Source organism: Chrysochloris asiatica, unplaced genomic scaffold, assembly GCF_000296735.1.
Source record: "Chrysochloris asiatica unplaced genomic scaffold, ChrAsi1.0 scaffold00110, whole genome shotgun sequence".
In the NCBI taxonomy this organism is placed as follows: domain Eukaryota; kingdom Metazoa; phylum Chordata; class Mammalia; order Afrosoricida; family Chrysochloridae; genus Chrysochloris; species Chrysochloris asiatica.
This window is the reverse complement of record NW_006408628.1, coordinates 1,763,153-1,780,879: the sequence shown is the minus strand read 5'-3', so window position 1 is coordinate 1,780,879 and position 17,727 is coordinate 1,763,153.

The following is a 17,727-nucleotide window of genomic DNA, read 5'->3' as shown; positions in this document are numbered from 1 at the left end:
GTTTTCTTAAAGTACAAGATATGAAGGCTTGTGGAGACCCTCCAGCTGATATCACCAAAAGCTGATGAAACCAGTTTATTGGGCTTGATCACAGATACATGAAGGAGACCAGCTGAAACCAGATTATGCCAGATGAGTTCTAGGCTGCTCAAATACAGACTCTTGAATTGAGTAAACAATTGTCATGTTAAGACAACCATTTTGGGTTAGATAGTTATGCAATGTTATTTTGGCAGTATTGTTGTTGCTAGGTGACATCGAGTCAGTACCAAACCATAGCAACCTTATGAACAACAGAACGAAACACTGCCCGATCCTGGGCCAACCTCACTACTGTTGCCATGCTTGAGTCCATTGATGCTGCCACATGGCCAATCCATCTCGTTGGGGGTCTTCCTCTTTTTCTCTGACCCTCCACCTTACAAAACATGATATCCTTCTCCATTGACTGGTCCCTCCTGACAATATGTCCAAAGTATGAGAGACGAAGTTTGGTTATCTTGGCATCTAAGGAGCACTCTGGCTGTACTTCTTCCAAACCAGATTTATTGGTTTATCAACCAGATGGTACTTTCAATATTCTCCTCCAACACCATAACTCAAAAGCATCAATTCTTCTATGATCTTCCTTATTCACTGTCTAGCTTTCACATGCATATGAGATTACTGAAAATATCATGGCTTGGTCAGGCACACCTTAGTCCCCATGCTGGCATCTTTGCTCTTCAACAATTTAAAAAGGTCTTGTGCAGCAGATTTGCCTAATGCAATACATCATTTGATTTCTTGAATGCTGTTTCCATGAGTGTTGATAGTTGCTGCAAGAAGAATGAAGTCCTTGACAACTTTAATCTTTTCTCTGTTGATAAGAATGTTGCTTATTGGTCCAGTGGTGAGGATTTTTGTTTTCTTTACACTGAGATGTAATCTATACTGAAGGCTGTGCTCTTTGATCTTCATCAGTAAATGTTTTAAGTCCTCTTCACTTTCAGCAAACAAGGTTATATCATCAGCATATAGCAGGTTGTTAATGAGTCTTCCTCCAATACTGATGCCATGTTTTTCTTCATAGAACCCAGATTCTTGGATTATTTGCTCAGCATAAAGTTTGAATGACTATGGTGAAAGAATACAACCTTATTGCACATCTTTCTTAATTTTAAAGCATTCAGTGTTCCCATGTTCTGTTTGAACAACTGCCTCTTGGTCTATGTACAGATTTCTCATGAGCACAATTAAGTGTTCTGGAATACTCATACTTTGCAATGTTGTTCATAGCTTGTCATGAGCCACACAATCAAAAGCCTTTGCATAGTCAATAAAGCACAGGTAAACATCTGTCTGATATTTTCTGCTTTTAGCCAAGATCCATTGGACATCAGCAATGATATCCCTTGTTACACAGCCTCTTCTGAATCCAGCTTGAACCTCTGGAAATTCTCTGTCAATGGATTTCTATATTACCTTTAGCAAAACTTTACTCACATGGGATATCAAAGAGATTATCTGATGATTTCTGCATTCCGTTGGGTCACCTCTCTTTGGAATGTGAACAAATATGGATCTCTTCCTATCAGTCAGCCAGATAGTTGTCTTCCAAATTTCTTGGCAGATATGAGTGAGTGCCTCCTGTGCCGCCTCACTTTCTTGAAAGATTTCAATTGTTTTCCATTAATGCCTTGTGCCTTGTTCTTTGCCAATTCCTTCAGTGCACCTTGGACTTCCTCTGTCAGTATTATTGGCTCTTGATCATATGCTACCTCTTGAAACAGGAGAACATTAACCATTTCATATTGGTACAGTGATTCTGTATATTCCTTCCATCTTCTCTCGATGCTTTCTGCATCATTCAGTAATTTGCCCAGAGAATCTTTCAATAACAAAAGTCGAGGCTTCAATCTTTTCATCAGTTTGCCCAGCTTGAGAAATGCTGAGCATGTTCATCCTTTTTGGTTTTCTGATTCCAGATCTTGCACATTTTATTGTAATATTTGGCTTTACCTTCTCGAGCTGATCTTTGAAATTTTCTATTCAGCTCTCAGACCTCCTCATTTCCTCCATTTGCTTTAGCATCTCGACACTGAAGAGCAAGTTTCAGTGTCTCTTCTGACCTCCATTTTGACCTTTTCCTTCTTTCTTGTCTTTTCAATGATTTTTTGCTTTCTTCATGTATGATGTCATCCCACAACTCTTCTGGTCTTTGGTCTTTAGTGTTTAATGAATCAAATCTGTTCTTCAGGTGATCGCTAAATTCAGGTGGGATACATTCAAGATCATATTTTGGCTTCGTGGATTTGTTTTCATTTTCTTCAGTTTCAGTTTGAATTTGCTTATGACTAATTGATGGTCTGTTCCACATTTGACCCTGGCCTTGTTTTCACTGATGATATGGAGATTTTCTATCGTCTTTTTATGCAGATGTAGTCAATTTGATTTCTATTTAGTCCATCTGGTGAGGCCCATGTCTCTTATGCTGTCTAAAGAAGAGATTTGAAATGAACAAATCATTGGTTTTGGAGAAGTCTATCATGCGTTCTCCAGCATCATTTCTTATCACTAAGGCCATATTTTCCAACTACTGGTCCTTCCTCTTTGCTCTCAACCTTTGCATTTCAATTACCAGTAATGATCAATACATCATGATTGCATGTTTGATCAATTTCAGATTGAAGAAGTTGGTAGAATTTTTCTATTTCGTCCTCATTGGCTTTAGCGGTTGGTGCATACATTTGAATAATAGTGGTATTAACTGGCCTTTCCTTTAGGCACATGGATATTATCCTATCACAGACAGCGTTGTGATCATGACTAATCTGGATATGTTCTTTTTGATGATGACTGCAACACCATTCCTTTTCAATTTGTCATTTCTTGCATAGTAAACAATGTGGTTGTCAGATACAAAATGGTCAATACCTGTCCATTTCAGCTCACTAATGCCTAAGATATCAATGTTTATGCGTTCCATTTCATTTTTGACCACTTCCAATTTTTCCAGATTCATACTGTGTTCATTCCATTTCTGATTTTTAATGGATGTTTATAGCTGTTTCTCTTCATTTTGAATTGTGCCCCATCAGCAAACGAAGGTCCCACGGGCTTTTTTCCCATGAGCTTTACTCCATTTGTGTTATCAGTCAGCTCTACTTTGCGGAGGCAGCTCTTCCCTAGTTGCATTTTGAGTGCCTTCCAACCTGAAGGGCTCATTTTCTAGTACTATTTCAGAGAGTGTTTTTCTGCTATTCATAAGGTTTTCAGTGATTAAATATTCAGAATTAGTTCATCATTCTTTCTTCCTAGTCTGTCTGGAATCTCATCTGAAACCTGTCCACCGTGGGTGACCTTGCTGGTATTTAAAATACCAGCTGCATAGCTTTCAGAATCACAGCAACTCACAAGCCACCACAGTATGACAAATTGACAGAAGAGTGGTGGCTGTTTGGTTTTAAGTGAAACCGTAATGACTGTTATGATATTCTTTTTATAACGGATAATGATTCCTCTATTAGTAGTTGGGCTGAATATTTGATACAAAATTGAAGAGAGTTGAAAATAAATAAACAAATATCATGAACCAATTTGCCCATATGCATATGACCATTGTTGTTCTTTTTAGGTACCCGTGAGTCAGTTCCACTTTTGGCAGTAGATAACATAAACTTTCTCAAATCTCCCTTCTGGAACTCAGATTTATATACCAAATATATTTATCTGAATGTCACATAGTTATTTTAAACTACAGAAAAATAAATATATGAAAATTTCCACAAATCTGTCCTTTACCTATTTTTCTTACCACAGAAATCCAGCTTTTGAAGTCCAAAGCCATGTCAGATTCTCACTCTTTCCAAAGATTAATGTAAGAGGAGCTTTTTATGGAGTCGATCCCTTACTTGTCTTTTTAAGTCATTGTTTTCTAAGTCTCAGTTTAACCATTCTAGGAATTAATTAAGGATTCTAGGAAGAGAATTAATCCCTAATGCCCAAATGTGTTCATTTACTATAATGCATTAATTTATTTCTATACATCCAGAAATAGAGAATTGACAAAGTACTAGTCAAATACTTTTCTCTAAGATTTAATTCTTTTGAATCTTGAAAAAAGTTTGCAAAACCTTGCTCATACTTTTTCAATTGTCTCTGCCTTTAATTTTTTTATCTTCTAATTGGTCCTCCATAAAAGCTGTGGTTTACTTTACAACCTCTGCCAATTTTCTTTTTACCTGAGGGTGAATTGCTCTTAACAACAACAAAACTGTAGCCTCCCTTCCAATGAAAATAAGTTAACACGATGATATATTTTCAACATTACCAACATTTTAGTGATGTTCACCTGGCTAGATACCAGTAACAACACTTTACTAAAGAAAACTACTGTTACGTTACTCTTTTTATAATGGATAATGATTTCTCTATTATTAGTTAGGCTAAGCATTTGATATAAAATTGAAAGAGTTGAAAATAAATAAACAAATATCATGAACCAATTTGCCCATATGCATATGACCATTGTTGCTCTTTTTAGGTGCCCATGAGTCAGTTCCAACACATAGCAATGGTATGTACAACAGAATGAACTACTGTCCGGTCCTGCACCATCCTCACCATCTTTCTATGTGTGAGCTCATTGTTGTATACACAGTGTCAACCCATTGTGTTGAGGATCTTCTTCTTTTCCCTGACTCTATTAAATGTGTCCTTCTCTAGAGACTAATCCCAACTGATAAAATGCCCAAAATATGTGAGATGAAATCTTGCCATCCTTGCTTCTAAGGAGCATTCTGCTTTACTTTTTTCAAGATTAACTTATTCATTTTTCTGGAAGTTGATGATTCTATATTAAATATTATTAAGTAACAATAAAATATAAAAGCATCCATTCTCTTTTTATATTCCTTTTTCATTTTCCACATTTTGCATGAGTATGGGGCATTAAAAACACCATAGTTTGGGTCAGGGACAGTTCATTCCTCAAAGTAACATCTTTAATTTTTAACATTTTAAAGAGGTCGACATTATCCCAGTTATAGAAATCTTTACTAGATATGGCTTCAGTGAACTTTTATATCAAAACACATTGTGAACTGAGAATGGCAGCTCTTGACCTTAAGGCTCCATGCTGTCCTTCAAGGTTTTCCTGTTAGTTATATATGAAAACCTGTATACAAAAGAATGAAATGTTGCCTACTTCTGTACCATTGTCATAACCATGGTATATTGAGGCGTATTGTTGCAGCTGCTGTGTATTTTGAGTGCCTTGCAAAGGAAATTCATTTTTTCAACACTATAATAGACAATGTCCTATTTTGATCCATGAACGAATTTTTAGAAGCAGACTATCGGATCTTTCATCCTAGGCTGTCTTAGTCTGGAAAAAATGAAAATCAACACTTTGACCGTTAAGATAATCCCTACTTGTGGTGACCCAATGTGTTAAAAGGTAGATCTGCCCCATAGGCTATTCTTAGCACTAATCTTGACAGAAACAGATCACCTGTACTTTCTTTCATGACAATGCTAGGTGGTTTTGCACCACCAATCTTTAGGTTAGTAGTAAAGTGCAAAGTGTACCACTCTTTTGAAATCTGTCATCCATGAGTGACCCTGCTGGCATTTGAATCCAGCATCATAGCAATGTGCAACCAACACAGTATGACCAGTTTGCTCTGCTATGTCTGTTTGCTGGCTATATTATAATTCACTGGATATATTATAATGTCTTTCTAAGGAAAGAACTGTCAGCTTTACTGATATTTGTATAGCAACAACATTTTCTAAAAACTGTAGTAACTTGCCAAGGTTTCCTCTGTAATTTAATCAGGCCATCAATCAGGAAGGTTAGGTCATACAAGCTGATATTTCTTTACAGCTTAGATACAGTTGAATGATTCTTGTTTTAACTAGAGGCAAAATGTTAGTTCCTCATGACATTTAACAGTTCCTGAAGTCATTATTTTGACAGTATCTATTTGACCTGTGAAACTTCTTGCCTGCAGACATGGTCTTAGAGCAAAATTTGCTTATATAAAAACTGACGAATGAAACTGACATTAAAGGTCATTATTAATTATTTATTAAAATAAATATGAACTTCTGAGGAAGAAGATGGCAGGAACTCAGGATTCTAACTTCACCTTCCCTGAGTTCATAAGAATGACCAGGTAACTTTGAAAACAGGGAAAGCATATTACAAGTCTAGAAACTAGAAAGTTTGTCATGAAACATCAAAGATTTCAAGAAATGACAACTAACTATACTGCAGACCAAACTGAATAAAAGACTGTATAATGGTCTATTTAATTTTTTTCTCTCCTATGAACAAATAGCAGCATTACAACCAGAGAACAATCCTGAAAATTCTTGCTACCTTTCACAAAAAATGAATGGTCATTGCAGCAAGGGATATCTTTCTGAAATGAGTGGAAAAAATAGCTGCAGGGCACTTTCTGTAGATTTGAGTAAAGAGCCGTAAGGATCAGAATCCTTCAAAAGCCAGTATCCCTTTAGGTAAAAAAATGACATACACAGAAAGCTTCTAAAATATCAAAGTGTCTTTCTGGGAAGGGTAAACACATTAAGTAGAAAGTCAGTGAATTTAGACTAGTTTTCAATTGAGTTATCACTTTATTATCTTCTGCTACCTAAATTCGCAAAAAATTTAAAACGGAGCTAAATGCAAAATAAATAGACAATTCTCAAGAATCAGAGGATATATCTCCCTCAGAAATTTACTAAGAAAATGAGAACAAATAGTAGAAAAATCTGAACCATATTTCCAAATGGTTGGAACCAAATTACGTGTATGAATTAGAATGAGTAGCCATGAGGCAGCAACAGAACTCTGAGATGAGGACAATAGATTACATTGGGGTTTAGGGAATTTTGTAACAATAGGCTATAGGATGATAAACCACACTCAAGGAAAGCATGAAAAATAATAAATAATTTTTATTTGTGTTGATGAAGCAATGGAGGTGCTTACTCATCTGTACTGAGAAATTTGGAAGACATTTACCTGGCCAACTGATTTGAAGAGACCCATTGTTGTTGGTGTTGTTGCTAGGTGTCACTGAGTCAGCTTCAACTGATAGCAATCCTATGCACAACAGAACGAAACACTGCCCCATCCTGGCCCATCTTCACAATGCTTGTTAACCTTGAGGCCACGGCTGTTCTACTGAATCAATTCATCTCACTGGGAATCTTCCTCTTCTTCAATGACACTTCATTTTACCTAGCATGATGTCCTTCTCCAGGCACTGGTCCCTCCTGATAACATGTTTGGAATGTGAGAGACCAAGTCTCTCCATCCTGGCTTCTAAGGAGCATTCATGCTGTACTTCTTCCAGCACAGATTTGTTTGTTCTGTTGACGGTCCATGCTACTTTTAATAGTCTTCTCAATACCATAACTCAAATGCATCAATTACTCTATGATCTTCCTTATTCACTGTCCAACTTTCACATGCATATGAAGCTGTTCAAAATACCATGCCTTGAGTCAGACACACCTTAGTCCTCACACTGACATCTTTTCTCTTGAATGCTAAAGAGGTCTTGTGCATTAGGTTGTTTGATTTCTATACCAGATACTGCTCTGGTAGAGTAGTGGTTATGAATTGGGCTGCTAACCACAGAGTCAGCAGTTCGAAACTATCAGCTGTCTGGGGGAGAAAGATGAGGCTTTCTGCTCCTGTAAAGATTTACAGCCTCGGAAACTCTGTACAGGGTCGTTAAGAGTCGGAACCAACTCCACGGCACATAACAAAACAACAGCACCAACTCCCATGAGTAAGGAGCTCTGGTAGGGTTGGTTGGTTGGTTGGTTATGTGTCTATAGCTTTTCATCATTCACACAGTCAAAAGTTTCTGCATAATCAATAAAGCACAAGTAAACATCTTTCTGGTAATTTCTGCTTGCAGTCAAGAAGTATCTGATGTTAACAATAATATCCCTAGTCCAACGTCCTCTTCTGAATCTGGCGTGAACCTATGACAGTTCCCTGTTAATGTATTCTTTTAGCCCTTATTTAATTATCTGTAGCAAAAAATGTACTTACAGGTGATATTAATGATTGATGATTTCTGAATTCTATCGGATCACTACTCTATTTGAATAGGCACACCTATGGATCTCTTCCAAATTTCTTGTCTTCCAGTGCGGCATCAGTTTGTTGAAAGATTGAACTTGTATTCCATTAATTCCTAGAGCCTTGTTCTTTGCCAGTGGCCTCAGTTCACCTTGGACTTCTTCCTTCAGTGCCATTGGCTCTTGGTCATATGCTACTTCTTGAAATGTTTGAACATCGACCATTTCTTTTTCGTACAGAGACTTTGTGTATTCCTTCCATCTTCTTTTGATGCTTTCTGCATCATTAAATATTTTGCCCATAGAATTCTTCAATATTTCAAGTTGAAGCAAGAATTTTTTTCTTTTTTGAAAGAAGTTCTTTCAGCTTTATAAATGCTGAACATGTTCTTCCTTTTTGGTTTTCTAATTCAAGATTTTGCACATTTCATTATAATATTTGGCTTTGAAATGTTTTGTTAAGTTCTTTTACTTCCTCATCTTCCATTTGTTTTAGCATCTCTACGCCATAAAGCAAATTTCAGGGTATTTTATGACATTCATTTTGGTCTTTTTTTTTCTTTCTGTTCTTCTTAATGACCTTTTTGCTTTCTTCCTGTATGCTATTTGTCATGTCATTCCACAACTCTTCTGGTCTTTGGTCTTTAGTGCATAATGCATCAAATCAGTTCTTCACATGATCTCTAAATTCAGGTGGTATATATTCCAGGTCACATGTTGACTCTGTGGCCTCGGCTCAATTTTCTTCAGCTTCAGCTTGAACTTGTATATGAATAATTGATGGTTTGTTCCAGAGTCTGCCCCTGGTTTGTTTTTGTTGATTATATGGAGTTTTTCCAGTTTCTTCTCACAGACGTTGTCAATTTTATTTCTGTGTATACCATCTAGTGAAGTCAATGCATCAAGTCATCTCTTTTGTTGTTTAAAAAAGGTATTTGCAATGAAGTCGTCATTGGTCTTGTAGAATTATATTATGCGATATCAAGCATCATTTCTATCACCAAGGCCACATTTTCCAACAACTGATTGATCCTGTTTGTTTCCAACCACCAGCAATTATCAAAACACCTTGATTACATGTGGGACAATTTCACACTGAAGTTGGTAGATCTTCACTTTCATCATCACTGGCTTCAGTGGTTGGTGCATAAATTTGAATAGTGGCATTAACTGGTATTCCTATTTTTTGTTGCTAAGTGCCGTCAAGTCTGTTCCCATCCATAGCGACCCTGTATAGGGTTTCTGAGGAGCCGCTGATGAGTTCTAAGTGCCCAAATTGCAGTTCAAACCAACTTTGCAGTCCAACGCATTAACCCACAGCACCATACCAGGACACTTGTATTTCTTTTAGGCCTATGGATATCAGCCTATCACAGACAGTATTTTACTTCATGATAGAGCTTGAAATGTTATTTCTGATGATGAATGTGATGCCATTTCTCTTCAATTTGTTATTCCTAATGTAGTAAACCATATGATTCTCAAATTGAAAATGGCCAATGCCAGTTATTTCACCTCAGCAGTGCCTAGGATATCGATGTTTATGTGTTCCATTTCATCTTTGACACTTCCAATTTTCTGAATTCTTACTTCATACAATCCATGTTTTGAACATTTATAAATGTACACAGCTGTTTCTCATTTTGAGTTGTTTCTTATCAGCAAATGAAGGAACCAAGTTCAACTATACTTTGAGAAGACAACTCTTCCCTGTTATATTCTGAGTGTCTTCCTACTGGAGGGGCTCACCTTCAGGCACTATAGCTGGCAATATTCTGGTGCTATTCATTATGTTTCACTATCCAATATTTTCTTGCTATCTGACAGTGTTTCACTGCTATTCACAAGGTTTTCAGTGGCTGAACATTCAGAAGTAGTCCACTTCTCCTTTGTCCTAGCTTGTCTTAGTCTGGAAGCTCAGCTGAAACCTCTTCACCGTGGGTGTTATTATTGTTATGTTGCTGGAAGGCGAGGCCCAAACTGCAGAAAGAATCACCTGAACACCAATGTTATGAGAGAAGGAGGCTTTTATTGCCGGCAGAGCAGTGGCAGACTAACATCTCTAAGAAACCGAGCTCTCCAAAACAGTTTTCCTATAAGCTTTATATAGGATTACATAGGACTGAGTGAGGAGACCACCATGTCACTTTCTCATGGGTGGTTTCTAGATACGCAGTTTTTTACAAAAGCTGAAGAAGCTGTTAGTTTTCTTTGTGTAACCTGAACTGCAAATTCCAAGAAGCTGTAACATTTCTGCGTAATCAGAACTTCGAGCTAGGCCTAAAGGTCTTATGGGCACTGGGCCTCCTCCCTCAGTTAAGCTCCATGAGTCAGTTCTGACTCATAGTGATCCTGTCTAGAGTTTCTGAGGAACAACTTGTAAGTCTGAACCACCACTAATGTAGTTCAAACCAACCTGGTAGTCCAGTGCATTATCTTGCAGTGCCACACCTGGACTGGTATCATGTGTATTCCTCGGAGCGGATGGTGAGATTGAACCACTTGCCTTGCGGTCCAACTAAGAGGAGTTAAATTACTTACTGAAAATTATCAAAGACTACAGCCTTCAGTATGGATTGCATCTCAGGGTAAAGAAAGCAAAAAGACTCATAACTTGACCAATAAATAACATCATGACAAATGGAGAATAGCTCGAAGTTGTCAAAGACTTCATTTTGCTGGTAACCACAATCAACCCTCATGGAATCAGCATTCAAGAAATCAGATAAAATATTGCATTAGTCAAATCTGCAACACAAGGTTCAAGAGCAATGATTAGCATAAGGACTGATGTATGCCTGACACAAGCCACAGTATTTTCAATAGCCTTATAAACATGTGAAAGTTGGACAATGAATAAGGAAGACCATAGAAGAATTGATGCATTTGAGTTATTGTGTTGGAGAAAAATATTAAAAGCACCACGGACTACCAGAATAACCAACTAATCTGTGTTGGAAGGAGTACAACCAGAATGATCATTAGGACCCAGAAGTTTGAAGCATTGTCTATCATACTTTAGACATATTATGAGGAGGGGCCAGTCACTGGAGAAGGACAGTGAAAAAGAGGAAGGGCCCCAACAAGATGAATTGGCAAGTGTAACAACAATTGTGAGGATGACACTGGACTGGGCAATGTTTCATTCTGTTACATCTAGGCTCACTATGAATAGGCGTCAACCCAATGACGACACCTAACTAAAACAATAGCAAAGATATATGTGGGAAGAGTATTTTGTTGAGTTATATTAATAACATGTGTTTAAATGTTTACTCTTAGCTGTTTTCTGTTCTTCCATTTTATTCTCTTGATTCTTTTGTTGTTATTGTTAAGTGCCGTTGAGTCAGTTCCAACCCATAGAGACCCTTTAGAGGGTTTCCAAGGAGTTGGTGAGATCGGACTGCTGACCTCGTAGTGCAAACCGACTTTGCAGTACAGCACATTAACCTTTAGTATGTTGTGGGGATTTTTTGTTGTTGTTTTTAAAGTTATTTTCTTAATATTTGTCCTGGAAATTATGATTAACATTTTAATTAATACAATGTAGTTCCCAGTAATGTCAAATTAATTCTAATAGCATTCAAATGTTGTTCCTATAAAATTCTATTTTCTCACCCTCCTTCATGCAATTGGTATTGGTAGGTGCCTTTGGGTCAGCACCAACTCACAGCGACACTATGCACAACAGAACAAAGCACTGCCAGGTCCGGTGCCAATTCCACAATCGTTGTTAAGCCTGAGTCTATTCCTGCTGCCACTGTGCTGATCCATCTTGTTGGGGGTCTTCCTCCTTTTTTCTGACCCTCCACTTTATCTATCATTATATCCTTCTCCAGGGACTGGTACTTTTTGATACTATGCACAAAGTATGAGAGATGAAGTCTGGCCATTCTTCTGTTCTTTTGGCACCCATGGTACTTTTAATGATCTCCTCCAACACCATAACTCAAATGCATAAATTCTTCCATGGTTTTCCTTTTTCACTGTCCAGCTTTTATATGCATATAAGACTGTTGAAAATTCTATGGCTTGAATCAGATGTACCTTAATCCTCAAACTGACATCTTTGCTCTTCACTTTAAAGAGGTCTTGTGCAGCAGATTTGCCTAATACAATACGTCATTTGACTTCTTGACTGCTGTTTCCATGACTGCTGATGGTTGATCTGAGCAAAATGCAATCTTTGATCAATCTTTTCTCCATTTATATGGATGTTGTTTATTGATCTGGTGGTGAGGATTTTTCTTTTCTTTACATTACGATGCAATCCATACTGAAGGTTGTAGTCTTTGATCTTCACCAGTAAGTATTTTAAGTCTTCTTTGCTTTCAGCAAGGAAGGTTGTATCATCTGTATATCACAGGTTGTTAATACATCTTTCAATCTTGATGCCATTTTTTTTTTTTTTTCATCATATAACCTAGCTTCTTGGATTACTTGCTCAGCATACAGACTGAATACGTATGGCACAAGAATACAACCCTGGTGTACAACTTTCCTAACTCTAAACCACTCAATGTTCCCTTGTTTTGTTTCAACAACTGCCTCTTGATCTATGTACAAGTTCCTCATGAGCACAGTTAAGTATTCCAGGAGACCTATTCTCTGCAATGTTGTCCATAGCTTTTCATGATCCACACAATTGAGAGCCTTTGCATAGTCAACAAAGCACAGGTAAACATCTTTCTTGTATTCTCTGTTTTCAGACAAGCTCCAATTGACGTTGGCAATGATATCCCCTATGCCATGTCCTGATCTGAATCTAGAGATTATCATCACACAAATTTGTCTTTATGTACTATACATAGGATCACAGGAGCACGTAGCTCCATGTGATAAGCATTAGACTGTTGGCCACAAGTTCCAGTGTTTAAGTCTACCATGTATTCTGCAGGGAAAAAGTGAGGCTTTCTGCTCCCAAGAACATTTAAAGCCTCAGAAATCCTTACAGGGTCAGTATAAGTCAGAACTAACTTTACATAATTTAGCAACAAAAATATTGTAAGCAGATCAATACAATTGTGTAAGCACCGATAATGTAGTTGTTTGTAGATAATATAGAAAAAAGGAGTTCTGGTGTGGGGCTGTGGACTAAGCACTGTACTATGAACAGCGTGGTCAGTCATTCAAATTCACCAGCCACTCCTCACCAACTATATACAAGGTCACTATGATGGGGCTGTTTATTCACAATTCATAAATCAACTCATAAGAGTAGATGCTCCATGAGAAAAAGATGAGGCTTTCTGCTTCCATAAAGATTTACAGCTTCAGAAATCCCATACAGGGTCTCTTTGAGTCAGAACCGGCTTGATGGCACACAACCGCCACCATAAGGATAGAAATTATGTTTCAAAGGATGCTGTCCATTCCAGTTCTAATTTCACACAGTGAACTCAGGATAAAATACAGTACTGTGAAATTGTTTAAAGACACTAATCTCTACTGCTTTCACTTCATAGAGATTATGTGGGAAGAGGCATGCTTTTTTTATATAATAAATTGTGGTCATACAGAAGAAAAACACAGGTCCAAGCATCAGAAAATTTGACATCTGATTTACATTCAAAACTATGTTACTATACTTGAGCATTTCCCTGGTATAAGTAAAGACCAAGTGATACATTATTAAGTTAGTGCAGCATGTGTTTTATTGATCTATTAATATTAAACTGGAGATGGATATGTAACTTTCTGTGTAAGTCACCCAGAGCGAGTCTAAATGGAACTATGACAATAAAACATCAACCCACTGTGCTTAGGGCTACCTGTCATTGTACTTACAGTAATTGTTGAGCTATGGATAAAGAAAGAGGTTAGAATAGTTTATGGTTTGCATTCTTCAACCACAAAACAAAATAAAAAGATTATCTTTAAAAAAGTCATTTTACTGTTATCCCCCCCCGCCAAGAAAAAACACATTTAAATTAAATTAAAAAACCAAAGATTATGCAGAATTTGTTCTTTCTTTGATTAAAAACACATATGAAGAGTTTTGGTCCCGTTTTTAGGTAACATTTACTTTTTAAAGGACAAGGAGTCCTGGTGTGCTGCTGAGGATTAATACACTGGACTGCAAGGTCAGTTTGAGCCCTGAGGTTGGTGGTTCAAACTCACCAGCCACTCCTTGGAGACCCTATACAGGGTCACTATGGTTTGGAACTGACTCAACAGTACTTAGCAACAAAAACAAAGGTATAGATAAGGAGCCATGTTGTGCAATGGTTAAATCATTTGGCTGCTAAGATAACATGTTACTAGCCACGCTGCAGGAGAAAAACCTGGCTCCTTGCTCTCATAAAGATTATAGTCTGGTAGTTCTACTCTGCTACACAGGAGCTTGGTGACTGTAGGATAAGCACTTGAACCTCAACGTCAGTGGTTAGAGCCCACAAGCCCCTCTGTCGGAGAAAGATGATCCTTTCTGCTCCCTCACCCAGCATCACTATAAGTGACCAAACTCAACAGCACTGTAGGATCAGCACTGAACTGCGAACCACGAAGTTGGAAGTTCAAATCCACCAGTTACTCCTCAGAAACCTTATACAGGGACGCTATGAATCAGAACCTACTCAACAACACTTAACAACAAAATACATACGTTCTTCTAAAGAACCTTCAACTTAAAAATTTTAATAGGAATCAAACCAATTCTACTGTTAAAAATAGATGATCAGTTATGTGCATGATGTTATTTTGAATCAATATTGTAATAATACTTTTAAATACCTTCAGTATGTTGTTGTTGTTGTTAGGTGCCATCAAGTTGGTACTGACGCATAGTGACCCTATGCATAGCAGAACAAAACACTGCCTGATCCTTGGCCAACTTCACTACTGCTGCCATGCTTGAGTCCATCAATGCTGCCACTTGGTCAATCCATCTCATTGGGGGTCTTCCTCTTTTTCTCTGACCTTCCACCTTACCAAACATGATATCCTTCTCTAGTAACTGGTCCCTCCTGATAATATGTCTGAAGTTTGAGAGACGCAGCTTAGTCATCTTGGCCTCTAAGGAGCACTCTGGCTGCACTTCTTCCAAAACAGTTCTATTGGTTCTTTTGGCAGCCCATGGCACTTTCAATATTCTCCTCCAACACCATAACTCAAAAGCATCAATTCTTCTACGGTCTTCCTTATTCACTGTCCAGCTTTCACATACATATGAGGTTATTGAAAATATCATGGCTTGGGTCAAGCACACATTAGTCCTCAAGCTGACATCTTTGCTCTTCAACACTTTAAAAAGGTCTTGTGCAGCAGATTTGCCTAATGCAATACCTCATTTGATTTCTTGATTGCTGCTTCCATGAGTGTTGATGGTTGATCCAAGAAGAATGAAGTATAAAGTCTGTATATTTGTGTAATGCTTATTGGTTGGTTGGTTGGTTATGTGCCGTGGAATCGGTTCCAACTCATAGCGACCCTGTACAGAGTTTCCGAGAATGTAAATCTTTACAGGAGTAGAACGCCTCATTTTTCCCTCGCAGAAAAGCTGGTAGTTTCGAACTGCTGACCTTGAGGTTCACAGCCCAATCGTAACCATTACGCTACCAGATATAGTTAAAGGTTTTCCACTTGTATTTTATTTTTTGAATGATAAATATGTTAGAAATCTCAATGTTGAGTTTATTTTCATAAAAATCACTATTATTAAGAAAAAGAAAAAAAATGTAGCTAACATTTATTGAGAATAGCATCAACTGGCAAGTAAGCTTTCATGGATGTGAGAGATTGGGTATATATGCTACAAAGACCATGTCTGACTTCCCCTGGCTTCACAAGGGGGGAAGAGAATCAGACTCAAAATCAACCCAAGACCAATTCCAATGAAGTAGGGTTCCACTCTACAACCTTCTTTACTCTATCTGACACCAACCATCCCCCCAGCACTTTGTGCTTCACATCTGGGTTCCATAATCCATTGCAATTACCACACAAAACTCATAACAATACGATTATGGGGTTTATTAGGAAAGTGAGCAGGGTACAATTCAGAATCAAAACCAAATCAGGATGCAGTAGTTCTCTAGTCAGGAAAGTCTCTTGCCTGCCAGGCCACATGCACATCTCACTCTTGTCTTTGGCCTCTTAGCCATGTGGTCCCTTGACCTATGCCCTGCCCTGGTAAGTGTCACAAAGGTCTTTTAGACATTCTGTGAATGCTCAAAGGGCACATTCTACAAACCAATCTCCTGCCCAGAGGCACCTAGCTTTATGCAGTCCTAAACTGCTCTGTCTCACTCATGCTCTTCCTTGTTGATGGCCCTGGGGTTTTCTGACTCTGCTTTTGAGATGGCTCCTTTTAAACCTAGCTGGAGGGAAAAACTAATCAATCCCAGTGTGAGAGTTCTACATACCTTAGAACCGCATACCAAGTGATGGTCCCACCAATCACTTGTGTTATTGCTATGTGCCATTGAGTCAGTTCCAACCCATAGCGACCCTGCACAGGGTTTCCAAGGCTGTAAATCTTTACAGGAGCAGAAAGCCATATCTTTCTCCCTCGGAATAGCTGGTAGTTTTGAACTGCTGACCTTGAGATTAGCAGCCCGATTCGCAACCACTACGCTACCAGAGCTCCTTGGTGGGACAGAAAAGCCTTCTCAAGTAAATTCAAGTCATCATATATGCCCTTGCTTTTATTTAGATTTTATATATTGTCACCTACATTTTTGCCTGTTTAGTCTTGTTTTCATCTTTTCCCTAATTCCTGTAAGCACCCATTCCTGTTTGTACCCATCTAGCTCCATACCATTCAGATTCCTTGTTCATTTGACAGATCTTATTTCCAAGCTGGCCCATCCCCCTGAACAATTCCAACATATAAAGGCATCTATGTTTATATAGAGAGTTATATAGTGTTTTATATATATAAACGTAGATGCCTTTATATGGATGCTAGCTATTAGGCAAGCATTTTTATGCAACATTTATATATATTAATGAATTAATGTTGTTTTAGGTAAGTGCCATGGAGTTGGTTCTGGCTCACAGTGTTCCTATACAGGGTTTCCAAGGAGTACCTTGGGGGTGGGAGTACTGAATTGTCGATGATTTGGTTAGCAGTCTGGTGCTTAACCCACAGCACCATGCTAGGACTCCAATGAATTAATAGAATGCACTCTACATAAAGTATAGACATTAATACTTAGTAATGATATTATTAATTCTTCTAATTCCAGTGTCATTCCTCTAATTCCAAATTACTTGACAGATCAAAAGTTGAACAAGGTACTTTGAAGTCTTTAAGTCTGATAATAATGTTTTTGTCAACATCTTCTTATAGTTATAAGATCTTTTGTTTTTTAACATTTCAAAACCATATTAATTGAATCTTCAAGTCATAGTTATCCTCTCATTTTATTTTTAATCTATAAATCCTAATCATCTTTTACCTAGGAACCACAAGGTCAGTAGTTCAAATTCACTAGCTGCTCTTTGGAAACCCTATACAGGGATGCTATGAGTAGGAATGGGCTTGATGGCACTTAACAAAAACATATTTGCAGTGGTGGTGGTAGTTATGTGCTGTGGAGTCGGTTCTGACTCATAGTGACCCTGTACAGAGTTTCTGAGGCTGTAAATCTTTACAGGAGCAGAAAGCCTCATCTTTCTCCTGCAGAACAGCTAGTA